The following is an 18,980-nucleotide window of genomic DNA, read 5'->3' as shown; positions in this document are numbered from 1 at the left end:
TCTAACATGGACGTGTCCATGGATGTTTTGAATGTCTGTTTTGATGGATGGCCTTAGAGATGTCTGAGGGGATTGCACAAATAACCAACTATTGGTGCTATTTTTTGCACAAGAACCTACTCTAGGGGTTTGTCACACAGAACATCATATATTGAAGTAATTTGTTGCGGTTAGGTCTAATCCATCATTCTTTCAAGATACTAGATGACCCGTTGTACTAAACGGCGCAGAGGCCCATTTAAAATCATGTGCGCGTTGTAAATATTTGCATTTTTCAGTAACTTTATGTTTGAGCAAGCACATGACCATGTCAAACCTGAAGTGTTTTGAAAATATTTGACTTCGATACTAGAAGTAGGTTTCAGCAACCACTTAGATACTTTGAAAATATTCACATTTGTTAGGACATAAGCAACTAATAAAGAGATCAAATATCAAAGGCATGTACTTAACCATAAATCATGAAACCAAAATCAGAAGCCAAAATCTTAATAAGCCAAGACTGGAAACCTTCCGCTGGCTTATTCATTTTCTTTTCTTTCTCGGAACTGCACACGGTATGGCAATGATAAATTCAGATGCACATTTGTAACTACAAAATTATATAAGCAACAATTACTTCAGTTTGACACACATAGATTCGATGACAGGTAAGGAATATTACCTCCGTCCCAAATTAATTGTCTTAGAATTGTCTAGATAAGGATCCGTATCTAATACTAAAATATGTCTAGATATATCTGTATCTAGATAAATCTAAGACAAATAATTCAGGGCGGAGGGTGTATAATAGTATCAATGAGCTCTCTTCTTTCAGAATCCCGCTAAGTACAGAAAAGTTGGCTCAGTAGCTCCTTGTAGTAGGCGAACACAAAGCTGCCATCATCATGCATACTCTCGCCCACAAAGCTGAAACGGATCAAGAGCGGATGTTTTAGAACTTAAGTTGAATGTAATATATTAGTACTCCCTCCATCCATATTACTTGTCTCAGATTTGTCTAGATACGGATGGACCGGAGGGATTACCACCTTCCGAAAGAAAGTAAGGCCTATAATTTATTTATTCTCATAAGCAATTTAAGTTTTATAGAACAAATACCAGCATCTGGAATACCAAAGGAATAATGAAGTGCTAAGGTGTCTGGTCAGATACCAATGATCACCAAGGCAAACAGAGAACTTACAACTGAACGTCCTTGAACTTGCTAAGAAGAAACTTTGTGGCAGACTCAATGTTCTTCTTAAATCGTTTAGCTCCTCCGTTTCAGTCTTGCCAGTCAGGTTATTGATGTAGCGCTTCATGCAAGTGACAAACTTCCTCTTGTCAAAAGCAGGTTGCCCCTGCAAAAGGTAACGAGCACTTAGCACATTGATCAAGTGCATGCTGCATAAGTAGATAATAGGCCAAGAACATCAAAAAGAGTTAGCAACCTGAAGACGGAAGGTGTCAACAATGTCAACCACCTTCACGGTCTGGTCACCAAGGGGTTGACACCAATGTCCACATCACACATAGCCGCCAAGAAATTCTCAATTTGACAAATAGCAAGTAATATATTTCACGCACACATCACACAATTAAGTTTTTGTTGCCAAGATTGAGTATTTTGAGATAAGGTTCATGTACACCCATGATGTGTTTCATGTGACTGGAATAAAGTTTAAATCTTACCACCTAAGTTCAAATTAACACCAATTGAATTCATGCCATATTTCTTTATTTATAATGAACATGTGTTTTCCTACATATCACTTGTAATATTACTGTTGCAGCTACCCAGGGTACTATAAATACATGAATGGAAGCAAGACTAAAAATAATAGAGTAGATAGTTTATTTAGAATGCAGTTTTTCTTTTTGGGGGACTTGGAACAATAGTTAAGACCAATGGAACTCCATTTTACTTATCTGGTGTTTGAGCTGATATACCAAGCTTAAGTGTCCATGTTTTGGTCACTGCATCCAGTCATTTGAAAATCGGCTATGAAGGAATGAAAAAATGTTCAGGCTTCAAGGTGACATCAGCAGAGTTTTAAAAAAATGGTATCCATGAACATGAAGGCTCTCAAATCAAACAAACAAAAAAATGCTAACTTCTTACTTTTGAATAGTCATAAATTTAATTGCTTTCCAAGAGAAGGATGTGCTATACATATGTTTAAGCTCTGATCTACACTGAACTATCTTCAAATATTTTACCATCACTATCTATCATATAATATTTCATAAACCATCAATCCTGCAATAGCTATGCCTTGAGTGCATTTTTCACCAAGATGAAAAGAGCACATACCCAGGGATGGTTCATCTGCATATGTTCATGATGCCCCTGTTTTTAACATCCCAATTTTCAATTTGGATGTTAATCATTAGGTCATCATATGCATCCATGCTCTTTGCATTTTTAATTGATTTTATTTGGACAATTTGATCCTAGAGACCTTAAGCAACTCAAGGACCATTTGAGAGAGTTGGAGGTTTTCATAAAATTCCAATTTTGAATTTTTCAACAATTGGTAATTTGGATCAAAGTGAGTTTTATTTGAAATTATTTTTTTCCAAATTATTTCCAAATAAATAAATAATGAGAGAAGATAATATGACTTCTTCAAAACAGAGGAAATAATGGAAATTTAATTTTAAATAAAAATATTTATTTTATTTGAATTTTATTCGAGTTTTATTCGATTAAATTAGGGAAATTTTGCATTTTTGAAAATTGCATTTTAGCCCAGAAAAATGTTCACATTGTCCTAAATATTAGTAGAGGATCGTGAAAATTATTTTTGGGATTTTAGGATTTTTATTTTATTTTATTTGGATTTTTATTCGTGGTGAAATTATTAAAAAAAACACCGGACCGAAATGGGCCGAAGCCCAGCCGGCCCAACTGTGTCGCCGCCGCCTTCCTCGCATGCGGGAGCCGGACTCCGCCGGAGTCCGAGGCCGCCCCGACCCCGCGCCCCCTCGCGCAAGCCGAGGACCCCTTGGGGGCCTCCTTATAAGCCGCGCCGTCGCGCCCTCTCCTCCTCATCGCGCCTCGCCGCCGCCCGCAGCACCCACCGCTGTCGCAGCCCGCGCCACCGCTGCTGCTGCTAGCTGCTGCCGCCGCACTGCATCGCCGACAGCCGCCGCCGCCGCACGCCGCTGATCCGATCCCGCCGCCGACGCCGTTGACCGGTAAGAACCGATCGGTTCTTTCGGGTTTTTTTGTCGGTTTCGTCGGTTTAGTTTTTAGATCGGTTTTTCATTTTTGTTTTAGTCTAATTAGTAAACGTTCACTGGTTAGATCGTTTTAACGAACGATTTTCGTTTGTTTAGTCTGTTAATGAACGTTCGTTCCGTAGATTTTTCTTTTTCTGTTTATTTTTCGGCCAGGGACCTATCCGCGAATTCTTTTCTTATAGATTAGTCCTTGAACTTCAAACCCTCGTTACTTTTTGCTCGTTTATCCAAATCCAGTGAAACCAACACCAAAATCTTCGTCTTGTTTCCCTCTGTCCAGATAATCAAATTGAACATGATTTTTGAAAATTTAAAATTTGGTTTCAAATAGATTTGATTACAAACTTCTTTTGATCGTAGTTTGAGTTTCGTAACTCCGATTCGAGTGATTCCTTTTGCAAATCAAAGTTCTTCACTTGAACTTTCTGTTTAGATCTTTTAGTTTGAGTTTTGCCTTTGCATCTTATGCTTGAGTGCTTATGTATGCTATTGTTTGATCACGCTAGAGTTTCCGGAGTGCAAGGCTTACTACTACGAATCACTAGGGTTTTCTGATCGTCAGCAAGGCAAGTAATACTTTTGATCATATCCCTTTATTACCCAGTTTTTATGCATTAGTTTCAACCCTCAAACATTGCATGAGTAGGATTGATAACATGTGGGTATTGGGGAGTAGTTGATGATGTATAACCTATTGTCTTATATTCAAACCCTGGGAATTTACTACGCTATGCTTATACTGCCACTACTTGAATCTGGCACTTTGCCATTTGCCATGGCAGATGGCAAAGGCTTTGCCATCTGCCAGCAGATGGCAAACAGTTTGTCTAAAACCCTGCCGGCAAACGCTTCTTTGCCGTCTGCTGGCTGATGGCAAAGAGCATGTGCCTTTGCCATCAGCTGGCAGATGGCAAAGCCTCTTAACGGGGTTAGCCCCGTTAGAAGGCTAACGGCATACTTTGCCGTCTGCCAGCAGATGGCAAAGGCGGCAGGCTCTTTGTCGTCTGCCAGCAGATGGCAAAGGCTGCATGCTTTGCCGTCTGCCAGCAGATGGCAAAGAGCTTTGCCATCTGCTGGCAGACGACAAAGAAGGGCCCAAATAGGCCAGCCCAAATTTTACATGTAGATGACACGTGGCCTCTTTGCCATCTGCCAGCTGATGGCAAAACTCTTTGCCATCTGCCAGCAGATGGCAAAGTGCCTATATTGCCCCATTTAATTTTGTTTTTTCTTATATCAATTTATTTTCACAGAAAATCAAACACAAATATATTTATATGACCAATATAGCATATTCAACACATATTACCAATAGTCATGAACACATATATATCGAACACATATCCAACACATGTTACCAATAGTAGCAAGTTTCATTCATACATATACATAGTTTCATCAATATTACACAGTTTCATCATAGGTAGCAAGTTTCACAAAGTCAAAACAAAAACTAAAGACAAGCACTCCATCAACCCAAGCTTCCGTGATCTGAAGCAAATCTACAAAATGGGGAAGAAGAAAGTTAGAAGAAGACTAGAAGAAGAAGATTATTATGATGTAACTAAAACGTGAAGACTATTATGATGCAACTTATATCTATAAAATAGTTCATTTTGGAGCTAAGTATGGTTATTATGTCATTTTTGAGCTAACTAAGCATACTAAGTCATTTTGGTGTAAAAAATGCTAAGTAAGGTCATTTTGTAACTAATAAGTTTATTATGTCATTTTGGAGCTAGCTAAGCATATGAAGTCATTTCAGAGCTAAAATATGTCATTTCGTAAGTCATTTTAGAGCTAGTTAAGCATATTAAGTCATTTGGAGGAAAAAATGCTAAGTATAGGTCATTTTAGAGCTATCCTAGGTTAAATAGGTCATTTTTGAGCTAGCTAAGCATATTAAGTCATTTTGGAGGAAAAATGCTAAGTATAGGTCATTTTAGAGATATGCTAGGTTAAATAGGTCATTTTGGAGCTAATTAAGAAAAGCACTAGGCAAAACTTACCGTCAACCCGTAGGTGAAGGATCAAGGTTCTTGCTCGCGGTAGTGGCTGACCGAGGAGGATCAGGGTTCTTGCTCGCGCCAATGGCAGACGTCAATGCTTGTCAGGAGTTATGTTGCACCAAATTAAAGATCATTTGCAATGTCTCGTTAGCATGAACGCACCAAATTAAGATAAATTCTATCCGGCAAAAGTGGACTGTAAAGAAAAGCATGCTACATGATCCTCAAAACACTATAAGCATATCCTAAATCTTTACTGAATCTTCTAAGCTTGATGTCAGTGTGTATAAGATATTGCTTAAAAGATCACTTTCTGGTAATGATCGAACATGTAGAAAAACTTTAAAAGACAGCCAAATAAAATAACAAGCAACAGCTAAAAGAGAAATAACTGAATATACAACTTTGTTGAAGCAAGTTTCATTTGTGCTCTCCAAATGGCCATAAATGTCGCCCTTTCGAACGGGAGACGCTCTCCAGATGGACAATCTTATGACGGTTATAAATATGCAAAGAAATGCATATTTATAGATGTCGCCCTTTCGAACGGGAGACGCCTATGTTATGAGACTTGACATGAAAGCAAAATCTGTTGGCATCGGCACGACGACCGAAACAAAGCAAATAGGGGAGGGGGAAGAGATGATAGTCGAGCTCACCCCTAGACCGTTCTTTTTTGCTAGTGCGTGTACTACAGTGCCACAAATATTCCCAGTTAAGACAAGTTATAATAAAGACAAATAACCAGTTTTGTTATATGTCATACAACAAAAGTTTACGCATATGAACCATATAGCAGTACATTTGCACACATATACCACTAGCAGTATAACTACACACATATAGCAGTACATTTTCTGCATAGCCAAAAAATGCATTTCACTATTCTGAAATTTGTTCACACATTAGCAGTCACTAGTCGTCAACCCGTGTGACTGCACGGGCTAGTTATTAGAGATAAAGATAATTTAATCACAATTGATATGTCTTGAAACTATGCAAAGGCTTAGTATCCCTGTGGCAAACATACATACATTCCTACTAAAAGTAAATACCATACTTATTTGATCCATAAGGTATTAAATTCAATAAACTTTATTTTTAGAAAAGATAAAAATGATTTAGGTTGTGAAATATCATCCAATACTTGGTCCTACCATCCTAAAAAATGCTGATAATAGGCAGCCATAGTGTTGTAAAGTACATAATCCTATGGGTATGAAAATTAATCATGTCAGAGAGGTAAAGAAAAAAATCAAGTAAATTTAGCCTCTTGCACACCAAATCGATCTGTTGTTGCACCTAAGACATGATTTTTCTGGATTATAAGAAAACAAAATTGGAAGAGAAACTTCAGGGAAAGAGAAGTTTTCTTAAAACTGCTGCATATAGTACTCTTATTTGGCGTGAAAGGTACTCCAAAGTGTAGTACGTATTAGTTAAATGAGTAACCCTTAGCTGAAAATGTAGTCAGATTGGCCATTTTAAACACTTGCGACATTAGCAATGTGTAGTCTTAATTTCAGGAGCGGTCTAATTATCTCTAGGATGGGCCACAACAAATTCATACTAATTCAAAATTGAGATATTTTTTCAGGGATAAGAATATTTGCTGCTACAATATATTGGACTGAACTCAAACAATGAGTGTTTCTTTCTTCTTTAAATACAATTGGCATTTTCATGCAACATGGATGAAACGATGAGTAGATGAAATCAGCCTCTTATAATTACAACATGAAAATATATTAGTTATATGCTTCGTTCCCACACATGTATTCTAAAATATGAAGTGGCACAATGAATCTAGACCTAATTTATCAAAACAACTGTGCAAATGAAATTAAGGGGACTATAGAAGCTTGTTGAGGAAATAGATATTTGGAGATTATATACAACTACATTTGTGTATCCTTAAAATACCTAGGAGAAACAAAATTTGGAGATCATATACAACTACATATTTGTTTTCACCCTTGATGCCATAATCCACGTATTGTTTCAAATACAGTACACCTTGGTAAAGCTCCATGTATTATAAATATACGATATGCAAAGAACAGTAAGGAGCTGCGGATGGCACATGCTATTTTTCTCGATTTACTATATGTTAGATTTTAGTATAAAAGAGAGAATATCGGGTAATTTTCTACATGGGCTTTTTCGCAGAATGATTTTGTTGTAATACATAATTCACCATAAATGTTTTAGGACCTTCGGGAGACACTCATGTTGACAGATCTAGGAAACAAATATGCATATAAGAATGCTCGAATATGGTAACTTTTATGAAACGAAACAGCAATGGCTACCACATGGAAGCATGTGCAGAGATATCTAAGAATCTAAAATGGGTAACGTACCAAGGCTGTTTCATGGCTATAAAAAAAAGAAGTGAAACAAATGAACTTCAGTACGTACAGCAGTACTATTAGAGTTGACGAAGGGCTGGTGTTGCTTGCTGTTTTTCTGGCAATGTATGATAAATTTATATTGTACCACTAATAATCTAAATTGCCGGAGACGTAGAGTAAATTTGGTTGGGTAATCTTGCCTCAAATCCGCAAGGTAAGATGGCAGCATAATTGAAAAAGGGATTCCAAAAGAAGGAAGATGGAAAACATCACTATACACAGACGCTTCACGAAATACATGCAGGGGCCGGGGTACAGAACAGCGCATAAGCTCAGTCTTTGAAGAAGACATGGAAATAGAAAAGCTAATTATGCCACATATATTTTACTTAAGAGACCAATCACTGGATAACCCAGGCTCCTGCATTGCAAATCATAGTTAGATCTTGACAAACAGTAAGGAGTACAATACAAAACCATAAAGCATTATTTATCTCCAATCAAAAGCATGAAATAATCATGAAGGACCAGGGCTTCTTAAGGAGACAAAAGATGATGTCGTTCGCTATGCATGGTTGAAAGTTGAAACATTACGCTGGTATACATGAGCAGCGAAGTTGCTTGGAAATACCATTAGGGAGTGGTTAGTGACCTTTTCACCTGTGGTGAAAATTTGGGTGCCCCAAATTTGAGCTGGGCGAATGGCGTTGGGAGGACACGGTAGGCGACTACGCATCTAATATGTTGTGGGAGTCTCACCAGGAGGCGGCGACAACACGTCGATCTTCACCATCTCGCCTCCTCCTTTTTGTGCACCGTCGTAGACAACACTGGAACTGCGAGCGGCCTCCCTCCTTTCTGTCCTCCTCTGCATGTTGTTCGCTTTGAAGCAGCACCTCGCCACAAGCACCTCACACTGCAACTGCCCAAACCTGTGAGAGTCAAACTCCTTTGAAAAAGACTATTCACAGCTTTTCACACAAACATATACTACAACTCCACATTTATTTTGTACCTCGAAACAACGAAAATGAGACCACACATGATATCTAGAGGAAATGTCTCCAACTTTCGTGCTTTCAAACTAATATGTTCTTACCCAAAACTGCAGTGCCAGAATCAGATTTTTGCTCGTAGCTTGCAAATTGTAAATCAGTAATAATTTTTTTGTACTGTTGGAAATTACTATTAATACCACAAAATAATATGCTCTTACTCAAAACTGGAGCACCAGCATCAGATTTTTGCTCGTAGCTTACAAACTTTAAATCAGTAATATTTTTTTGTACTATAGGAAATTACTATTAATACCACAATTTTTTTGGTACTGTTGGAAATTCCTATTGATCCCAAAACTGCAGTGCCGACATCAGATTTTTGCTCGTAGCTTGCAAACTGTTTGAAATTATGTACAGTTCAGTTCTAGTTTTACAATTACCTTTACTTAGCACCAGTCCATCTATCTATTTTCTAACTAATTAATGACTAATTAGAGTTTACCTTTGCAGTATTTAATCACTGTTCCATGGAAAGCTCACAAATTTTTGATAAAGCCCAAGGATTCTCCTTCCTACTCCTATGAGTGATGAGTTGCTCTCTTTCGATTTGATGTATCCCTTGTCTCTTCTGATTTGATTGTTCCTGATCCAATCTGTGCAGTCTGCTGCTGTGAGCTGTGCATGGCCGTAGCTTCCTCTCACATTCAAACATATCTATTTCTCTGATTGCTTTCTAGACCACACCCAGGACGCGCAGCGTCAGCAAGCTGCGCAGGCACAAGCGGCTCAAAAATCACTGGTAGGAGTGCTACACGCAACAGCAAAATGCATTAACTTGTGATTCCAGAATTAAACAACCAACAACATGCGCCAGGGTAGGATTTTGCACACAACAAGTACTCTGAAAATAAACTGCACACATGTACAAAACAGAGAACATGAGCCAGGACACTGATCCATAGGGAAGAAGAGAAGGGGACGAGCTCACCTTGCAGTTTAGTCTTCGGGGGCGTGGTCGTCCTGGTGCCGCTCCTAGCTTGGGAGCGTCGCTCGGGCATCAATGGCGTCGGGGCTAGCTCCTCTGAGACATGGGGTCGCAGCTCCTTGAAGAAGGCGCGTCGGACGGCGGCGAAGATGGGATCCGGTGGGAAATAGACCGGGCTGACGGGGGCGGGGCGGTGGGCGGCCTGGATACGGAGCAGCGACCGACGGGGACCGGCGCGGCCGGCCTTGATCCTTGGGGTGGCGGGCGGCGACCGGCGGGGAGGCGCAACTGGTCGGTCTCCTCCCTCGCGGTGGGGCGGGAATGGGCCGGCGGGATGGCCTATCCTCCGGCCATGTAGGGGAAACCGACGGCGGCGGCGACCGGTGAGGGCGGCGGCGACCGGTGAGGGTGGCGGGGAACCCTATCCAGCACGCACGGGAGTGGACTGAGACTGATTTGGGGTGGCTGGGTTTTTTTTAGGGAGGCTGGGGGTTTTCTTTTCTTTAATTTTTCACTCTTTGCTTTTTTTAGCAAGGAGAGAGATAGTCCCATCTCTTTGCCATCTGCCAGCACATGGTAAAGAATCTTTGCCGTCTGCTGGCAGATGGCAAAGAGGTGGGGCTGGTATGCCGCTACATTCTTGGCGGCCACAGGATTTGCCAACCTCTTTGCCATCTGCTGGCAGATGGCAAAGATTATTTGCCATCCACTAGCAGATGGCAAATAATTGGCTGATGGCAACCATGTTCTTTGTCGTCTGTCAGTTCTTTGACATCTGTTTTTTATAAGCAGATGACAAAGACATTCTTTGCCATCAGCTGGCAGATGGCAAAGAGCTGGCTGATGGTAAATTCCCTGTTTCCAGTAGTGTGCTATGCTATGCTCGTAGACGTGGTTTGATTTGAGAGAATTCATGAAAGATGTGAGAGTTATTGTTAACTAAGGTTTAACTTAAGGTGGATACTTTAATACACATCTAGGTGGATTGGTGCGGGCACCTGGAGAATCCAGTGTTGTCCTAGGATATTCCGGAGTACTCGTGTGATCATCCTATGGTTCGCCACCCAGACTCAAAGGGGTCATAAAATTATTCATGCTAGAAACTTCCGTATGCAGCCACAAGCCATTATGGGCTCTAGCATAGTTGAGTATGTTGTGTGACCTCTTTCAGTGGTAGGCTAGCAGATGTAGGGGAAGTAGGTGGTACTGTCTACCCAGAGTAAAGAGTTAATACTTCTGAAAGACTGTGTCTCGATCATCCGTTTCTCAAACATCATGTTGTGCGAGAAATTCAACGGAGGAGATCGAGTCTTGTGGGGAAAAGTGCGCAAATCTCTGCAGAGTGTACAAACTAATCATGGTTAGCCGTGTCCCCGGTTATGGACATCTTGAGTATATGGTACTTGAATTATTATGTTGATCTTGTCACTTTACTTAATAAATTTGTTGGGTTATAATTTCTATTTTGAGATTGAGTTGGAGAAACCTTCTCAATAGTTTTCAACCAACTTTGTAATTAAATAAAATATATTCCTTTGTTGTAGGAAAAAACTAGCTTTGTGCAAATGATAACCGTAGAGCCTCCACCAGCCATATATGCATGTAATGATAGTTGTTAATTGTTCATTGCTCTATAGTGTTATCTTGGCAGCATATTCCATGTGCCGACCTACACGTATTATGTTGCAGTGTTTTCAAACAAAGAGTAAGGTGCGCTAGGTCGTTGTCGTGCACTCAGTATTTGCCGTGGAGTTGGATGAACTCATTTATCTTTGATGCTTCCGGAGTTATCTTACTTAGATGGCCTTTAGCCATATTATTGTAATAAGTTCTCTTTTGAGACATTCGATGTATTAAGTGTGTTATTGAACTCTGTTATAAATCCTCGAGTACTGTGTGTGTTAGCAATACCGATCCAGTGATGACACTTACGCACAGAGACTTGATCGTCTGAGGTCGGGTCGCTACACTGTTGGCCTTAAATTTTATCAGAACATCGAGGTAGTTTATCTAGCCAAGAAAATCAACCATCAAGTACTTACCGTAAGGAAATACGACCATTAGAAATGCGATAAACGGCCAAACATGAAACATCCTAGGAGCTTGAATTTTGTAATTTGAAGGAAAGAACGTACTACAGACTAATAGCTTATAGTAGCACCAACGGGCAGTTCAAGTTCAAGTTGTAGCCCTGCAAGAACAGATCCATCCTCTACGACCTCATATAAATAAGATGGCGCCGGTAAAGCGCACAGTGCTACCATGATTTCCAAAATAGGTATAAAAACATAAACAAATGCACACATCCAGTTAACACGCAAGGACGAAGTATAAGCAGCACAACACAAAATAAAACACAACGACCAGCGTGAAATCATCAGTTAACCAAGAAGCACCATAAGAATATAATAATGAAAACAAGGATAATGTAGCAGGTAGTGAGAAAGGGGGAACAAACCTTGACCAATAGACAATGGAGCAGCAGCTTTGGAGGCCGTAGAAACTGTGAAACAAAAACGAAGAAACTGGTCAGAGTAAAAATATATATAGCATATCCCAGCTTGACTGGATACATAGATTACCAAAGAAAAATTACAAACCTTGTAAAGATGCACACCCAGAAATACATAGGAAGCACTGAAAAATAGATCTTTAGTAATCTCTTGCAATACACATCCATAGATTGTGCTAACAATAGAAAAATCAGCGAACTATTAAGTAGAAATAATTTTCTAAATTTCAGAAGAAATGAAAACAGGATAAACATTAGTAATTCTAAGAGAAATGAAAACCTAATTCCTTGTTTTTTAACTTTGGGCATGTGTGGCCATGTGCATGTTTTTCATGCATTCATCAATGCTAAAAGAAAGACAAATCCCATAGTTAGATTCACGTCTGAACATGGGCTCTCTCAGCGATTTCGAATTTCTGACCGTTGGATCTCTCCCTTGATGCGATTTGGTCCGTCGGATCTACCCCTGGGATGAGCTGGGCCGTTGGATAAAATTCGGAGTTGGAGCAATGGACAGTAGTTCTGTTTTCTCACCTCGGTATATTAGGCAGCTGTCGCTGACATGTGGGATCCCTCGCTCATGGGCTGTGCCTGTCAGTGGCTTGGGTGCGTAGAGGCTCGGTGCAGGTGGCTCACAGTAAAAAACTCGTGCCACCGCCTGTAAATATCAGATCCCGCTAAGGGCATTAGAGGGATTTCTCTTTCTTGCCTTTGCGTGGCGTGCTGTGGGTGGACATTTTAGTGTAGAGGAGAGGAGGGCACCCCATTGGGTGATAACCCTAGCCGCCATCCCCATCCCAGCGCGCCCCCTCCTTCGCAGCCGCCGCCACGTCTCCCGTCGTTGAGCTCGCCTCCGCCGCTGCTCTCCCCTGTCCCTCCCGCACCACCAACCCCGACTCCTCCCCTGTACACGGCGAGCTCGACGAGCAAGGCAGACATTTGGGCGCTGCTGTACGAGGGCCATGCCGAACACGCCCCGGAGCACGACGGCCTCTGCTTCCGCTTCTCATCTGATGGGCACCTCTGCGCGTGTGACGACCTAGGTGCCGCCGCTGTCACCACCGACACAAGTTCAAAGGCGACGGCCGCGCATCGCCATCATCGGGACGAGCGACAAGGCCAAAGGCGACGGAGGCGACGGCCGCGCGTCGCCATCACTGGGAGGAGCGACGCCCGCCGAGACGGCCGTCCATGTCGCCGGTGTCATCAACCTTCAGGTGCTCTTCCTCCCGTCTCAGCTAGGGTTCCTGTCCTTCCTCTCACTTCTTTCTCTCCCTCGCATATCTCTCTCCGTCGTCGTCGTCACCATCCACACGAGGAGCACACAGACGGCTAATCCGTCCAGGTTTGAGGCGGTGTGGTCTCGCATCGCCTCTCTCCCCTTCAAGAACACTGTGCTCTCCCCTCTGTTCACTGTTGGTGGTTCAGATACGGGCCATTGATGCTCATTGGTATTGCCGTGGCCGCGTCGGAAGAGGAGGCACGGCGTTGTGCGGAAGATGGGGGGAGGCCGTCGTGGTGGTGGGGCTGGACTTTGCCGCCTGCGACGAGGCGGCCGTCGACGCCGCGGTGGAGGCGGCATGGCATTGCTTTGGCCACGGCGAGCTCAACACCCTGGTTAACTGCTGCTCCTATGAAGGTATGCATACACTACTGATAGATACTGTGATACACTTGCCCAATTTTCTGTCTGGCATAAGTATACACATGGGCAAGCCCAATTAATCACCAACCTACTCCACTAATTTCAGTCAGCATACCATCCACTAATTCCAACCATGAAATGTTTGCTTGGCCTTATGAGCAGGGGAAGTGCAAGACTGCCTTAGTGTAACTGAAGATGAGTAGTCACACCTTGGCTGCTAATAAAGGCGATGGCAAAGTGGTTCCGGGATGCGCAGTCCGGCGGTTCCATGGTATGCTTGATCCAGATCATCGGTGCTGAGAGAGGACTCTGCCCAAGGGTTGTGGCATACTGTACGAGTTTAGGCGTTGTTCATCAGCTTGTCAGAGTAAGCCTACCTTCCTGTTACAAAGAGGCATGAATGCTCACAGAAATCATGAATGCCTACATGATCATTGATGTTCTTTGTTGCTGTCATTCTTTGCTGCTGTCAAAGAAAATCTTTGCTGTGAGCACATTTGCTCCATTTATTGAGCACATTTGCAGGGAGTAGAAATCAGTGTTAACTGACAAATCTTCAGTAAATGGTTGTTGTCAAAGATTTCAGCATTTATAAATTTGCATATAAATGTTCAGTAAATGGTTGATGTCAAAGCTTTTATACTCCATTTGGTGAGCACATTTGTTAACATTAAATTAATGTTAGCTGAATTACTGTCAAAGAAATTATTTACTGTTGTCATATTAGTGTTAGCAGTATTGTCATATTGATAGGAGACAGGATCACTGAATTTGACAGTACAAATTATCAAGCTCACTGGAGTATATGCTCTATGTAAACTCTATTTAGAGATTCAGTGATGGGTTGATTTACAAATACTGAAGGTAACATAGAGATTTGGAGTTGAGATAGAATAACCTTGACAACAACTACTGCATATTTAGGGTCCAAAGTATGAATAACTTGGATTTTGGCAGATAGTAACAGAAGTTTTAATTTGATTGTCTTCAACCGATCCATTTAGCAGAAGTTTAACTTTTAACCTTTTCCTTTTAAATGTTTGCCTTCATTTTTAGTGGACTGACCAGATGCATGATTGAAGTGAAAGGAGAAGGGCATTTTCATCAAAGGAACATTTATTGGTCTGTGCATTTTACTTCTTACTTTCTACTCACTCTAACAAAGCTAAGTTACTGATGAAAATTTTGATGCCTTCTAACTTAACATCAGGACATGTTAAATCGCAATTTGTCACTTGCATGTTGCATTAAGTTACATGTCAGAGTTCTCTTGCATATTGCAGTGAGCTGGATACAACTCATGTTTGATTAGTTGAGCTCTCCTCCTTGGCGATTGGCTGAAGGAGGACCAGTCCGTCAAGCTAAGATGGGCCGCATCTGACTCGGCCTGTTGCAGTGGGGTGCCTTGCCTCCTTTGACACTCAACATGAGACAAGGTGATCTGGTGTTGGTTCTTAGGTTTAGAAGGTTTATAAATGATCGGGGTCGTGTCTGTTGGATGATTGTGCCTTGGTGCTATTTCCTGCTGGGTGTATGAATGAAACGTGATTGATCTTTGCCCATTAACCTGTATGACAGTTTAATTCAAGTTAGTACAAGCATATGTTTGTTAATAGAATGTTTTATGTTTTTTACAAGAAGCATTGTACACTGCAACTATTTTGGATGGAATAGTTACTATAAGAGTGGGCTATATGTCACCAACCTTCTAATTGTATATTGTATTATCTGAAGTTTGGTATTGTTTCATAAGCATTTCTTTCAATGTCAGATTACTATGATTCTGACACCCATAGTACATGGCACGAACAGTTATTTCTGTAACAAGGTTTTGATTCATGCTTATGGTCACATTATGAAGTTGTACTCTGCTTCAACTCATGTTTCTACCCTAATTTGTCTGACTGGTTCTTTTTATTTTTGTCGACGAGGTATGTCAAGGCGACGTGGCGGCACTATGGACGACATAAGCATGACCAGATCAGTGGTGAAAATCCCAGGTGTAAATATTCTCTTTATTCTGTCTCATTTTGTTGAATGAATAGTTACTTTATATGATGCTGGTAAGGGTTTGAATGAATAGTTACTTTATATATATGCATTGCCTGCTATTTGCAAAGTTTGTTGGCTTTGGTCTGCAACTACAACTTGCACAATAGGTGCAATCGGATAAATGATACAACTTGCACAATAGTTACTTGATATGAGCTTATGAAGAAGCTTGAGGAAACACGAAGGTCAATAGGATGCATTTCCGTAGAGCTTGATCGTGCAGATTTTCTTGAATTAAAGGCTTACTGATAAAGCTAAGGTTTCTATGGTTGAAAGGGATTATACCAATTTACAGGACCCAAAGTGGCAGAAGATTCTGCAACTGTGGAAACCACCAGGTACATGTAGAACGCACAAAACAATACTCCCTCCGTTCCAAAATAAATGACTCAACTTTGTACTAAAGTTAGTATAAAGTTTAATCATCTATTTTGGAACGGAGGGAGTACCTTCTAAGATGAACCAGTACCTTAGGAGTTAGAGAGCACACGTGAAATTACTATCAGTTAGGATTATCAAGTTTATTAGATACACAGCATCAGAATGAGTGAGCGAGTGCATGTAAAATTGCTTTGAACAGTGAGCGAGTCCCGCACCAGTTTTAATGCTGTATAGATTATGTGTACTTATATTTATTGAACTGGATTACTTAATAAAATTTGAAGCCAAATTTAAGATGATTCGATGAAGAAAAATTAGAAAACTTAAACAATGTCATGTCATGTGTTAAGCTTAGATGATGCCTTTCTTACACAAAGGTCTTACAGTGTATTTCTATTAGTCATTCTAATAAACAAGGATACCTTCCTTGCACAGGTAGTTCGGGAGTGATGATCAATCAATTCGAAGAACCACTTGCTTCGGCACTGTTATTGCCCAACTATGTATTATACCACTAGCTACCAAGTCGTTGCAGTGAATTTCTATTCGACCATTCATTTGTAGGAATGTCTTGCTCTGAATATTATGTTGCATCAAAATTGCTGGATGCTCTCAGACCTTGACTGCTTTGTGTAAATATACAGTATATAAAGCATTCTGTGTTAGCCCTGTTTGTGGTTTGCTAATTGTGTTGCTTGCTCAATACTGATCTGACTGCCACTGGCTACTTCTGCTACTCTTTAGCACTGAACTCCCTATTGCTCTTGAACAAACTAAATACTTGTGCTTTATCATGGTCCTATTAATTCTGCTGGCTAAACATGCTAAGTTTGCCCCACAATTACAGTATACCTGGAACAAGTGTTAGGACCCGGTACCGCGCGCCAGGCGGCGCGCTGCAGGTCTAGTATGTACAGATTCTCAGGGGAATCCATCCCTCCATAGGATCCTGGCTTGGACGTTTCAAGGACACGTTTTCTCTCTTAAACCATAGGGTCAAACCTAGGCTAGTCCCTAGCGTACCCACTATTGTCTTTTCTTTACGGTAAACCTACTCCTGTTTTTTTTTCCTGTTGGGCAGACTTTTGGAGGTGTGTCATAGCCCTATTAATATATGATAATAGGAGCCTCTCCTACTAGGCTACTACCTTTAAAGTTTCAAAAAAATGATTATCTTTATCCTTTTTGCTGAATATCTAGAAGCATTCGTCAAAGACAAATGAAACAGATACTAATGTAATTACTCGGATCAGAGAGAATTTCAGTGTAAATACAAATAGAATCCTACCGGTTCTCAATCTTCTGGGGAAAATGATGTTGGCAAGTTACTCTCAACTTCATTATAGTGATGATGTTCTCTACAGGACCTCGATCATCGAGCAAGATCATAACATGCTGATATTGGATTTTTCTTTAGAAAATTCTTTGCGATCCCCACATTCCAATTCCGACGAAACATTCAGGTAATCCCCGACTGGTAAATTTTGAAATGTTGAGATTAGAAATAAAAATAGCAGAGCAAGGCATTAGATTGCAAACATTAACAATGGAAACATCATACAAAATACAACATTTGAAGGGTGGAGGAGGATCTCACCTAGAGCTTAGGCCCTCTGCCCGCCATCTACGCACAGGAGATGCGTCTTGACACCACTCTGAATAAAATGTACGGCAGCAAGCAAAGGAAAGGTCTAGGGAGTAGGACAAGCGGAGATCACGAGCAAGGGATCAGACCTGTCGCAAATTCCTGCACAAAAAGGCAACTTTCTACTCAGTTTCTATGCCCTATGCACTACCCTGTAAACCAGAATGAAAATCACCATATACATTTTCTATGCAGCAACATACACAAGCAAGAGAACACTTTCTGTGCATCCACATATACCCACTAAAACACGAAGAGAATGGTGCTTGTTCCGCTACTGTCTGTATGTGTCCACATAGACTCGTTAGAAAAAACAGAGAATACTAAGAGGCGGCAAGAGTATAGTATCGCTCATGCAGCGAAAAAACCAAGTGGCAGCAAGAAGCTCCTGGTTCAACAATAGGTAGCACTCATTTTTCAAATTCAAAGGGCACTAGTAGAAAAAGGGTCAAATGTGAAGCACATTAGTGCCGGTTTGAATTTGAGCCGGCACTAATGTGTCCATTAGTGCCGGTTCCAACGGCTAGCCGGGCCGCTCTCATTAGTACCGGTTCGTGGCGAACCTTTAGCACCGGTTCGTGCCACGAACCGATACTAATGAGAGTGGTGGCAGGATGTTGTCAGCCTGGGGCCCCTCCAGCACCTTTAGTACCGGTTCGTGTCACAAACCGGTACTAAAGGTCATCCTACATAAACCCTTCGTCCACCCGAGCTCGCTCTGTTCTTCCCCTTTCCCCTCCCTCTCTGTTCTTCCCCTCTTCCTCTCGAGCTCATCACACATTTTGTCCAAAATTTGTCAAGATTTGAAGGTCCCCATCGATTCAAATGATCACAAAGGTTAGCAACTTTGTCCTTTCATCTCTCATTGCTAGATTAGCTCTTGCAATGCTTTATATAGTGTTTAATTTGTGAGTTTAGTAATTTGGGAGGAATTATATGTGCTAGTATTTGATTTATATGCAATTTGAGGTTAAAAATAACACTTAGTTTGCATATGTAGGTGTGGTTTACTTAGTGCCTTCTAAATCTCCGCCGTAACCACCGTCGATCGCCCGCACCGTCCCGTCGCCGGCACCACCTTGTGGTGAGCCTCTTGTTCATGAAATTTTATATAAAAATTGATGTTTGTGTAATTTGGATATATAGTTACTCGTATAATTATCTTACCCGT

At 41.1% G+C, this 18,980-nt stretch overlaps 1 long non-coding RNA gene and 1 pseudogene across 4 annotated transcripts; one reads left to right on the top strand and one right to left on the bottom strand.

Annotated features, from left to right (window-relative positions):
- Positions 1 to 813: 813 nt before the first annotated feature.
- Positions 814 to 9,647, bottom strand: LOC119316060 (annotated as a pseudogene).
- Positions 9,648 to 12,853: 3,206 nt separating this feature from the next.
- LOC119318260 lies at positions 12,854 to 16,838 on the top strand. 4 transcript variants are annotated; one of them, XR_005154036.1, is made up of 5 exons: positions 12,854 to 13,303; positions 13,415 to 13,725; positions 13,894 to 14,098; positions 14,788 to 14,853; positions 15,015 to 16,838. It is a non-coding gene; the product is annotated as an uncharacterized LOC119318260 (long non-coding RNA). The 4 variants fall into 4 exon arrangements; XR_005154034.1 differs by having other exon boundaries at positions 12,854 to 13,725; positions 15,015 to 16,121; positions 16,600 to 16,838; XR_005154033.1 differs by having other exon boundaries at positions 12,854 to 13,725.
- The last annotated feature ends 2,142 nt before the right edge of the window (positions 16,839 to 18,980 follow it).

This window comes from Triticum dicoccoides, chromosome 6A, assembly GCF_002162155.2.
Source record: "Triticum dicoccoides isolate Atlit2015 ecotype Zavitan chromosome 6A, WEW_v2.0, whole genome shotgun sequence".
Classification (NCBI taxonomy): domain Eukaryota; kingdom Viridiplantae; phylum Streptophyta; class Magnoliopsida; order Poales; family Poaceae; genus Triticum; species Triticum dicoccoides.
Note: the sequence above shows the minus strand (reverse complement) of the source record. Positions and strands in the feature narration are given on the sequence as shown.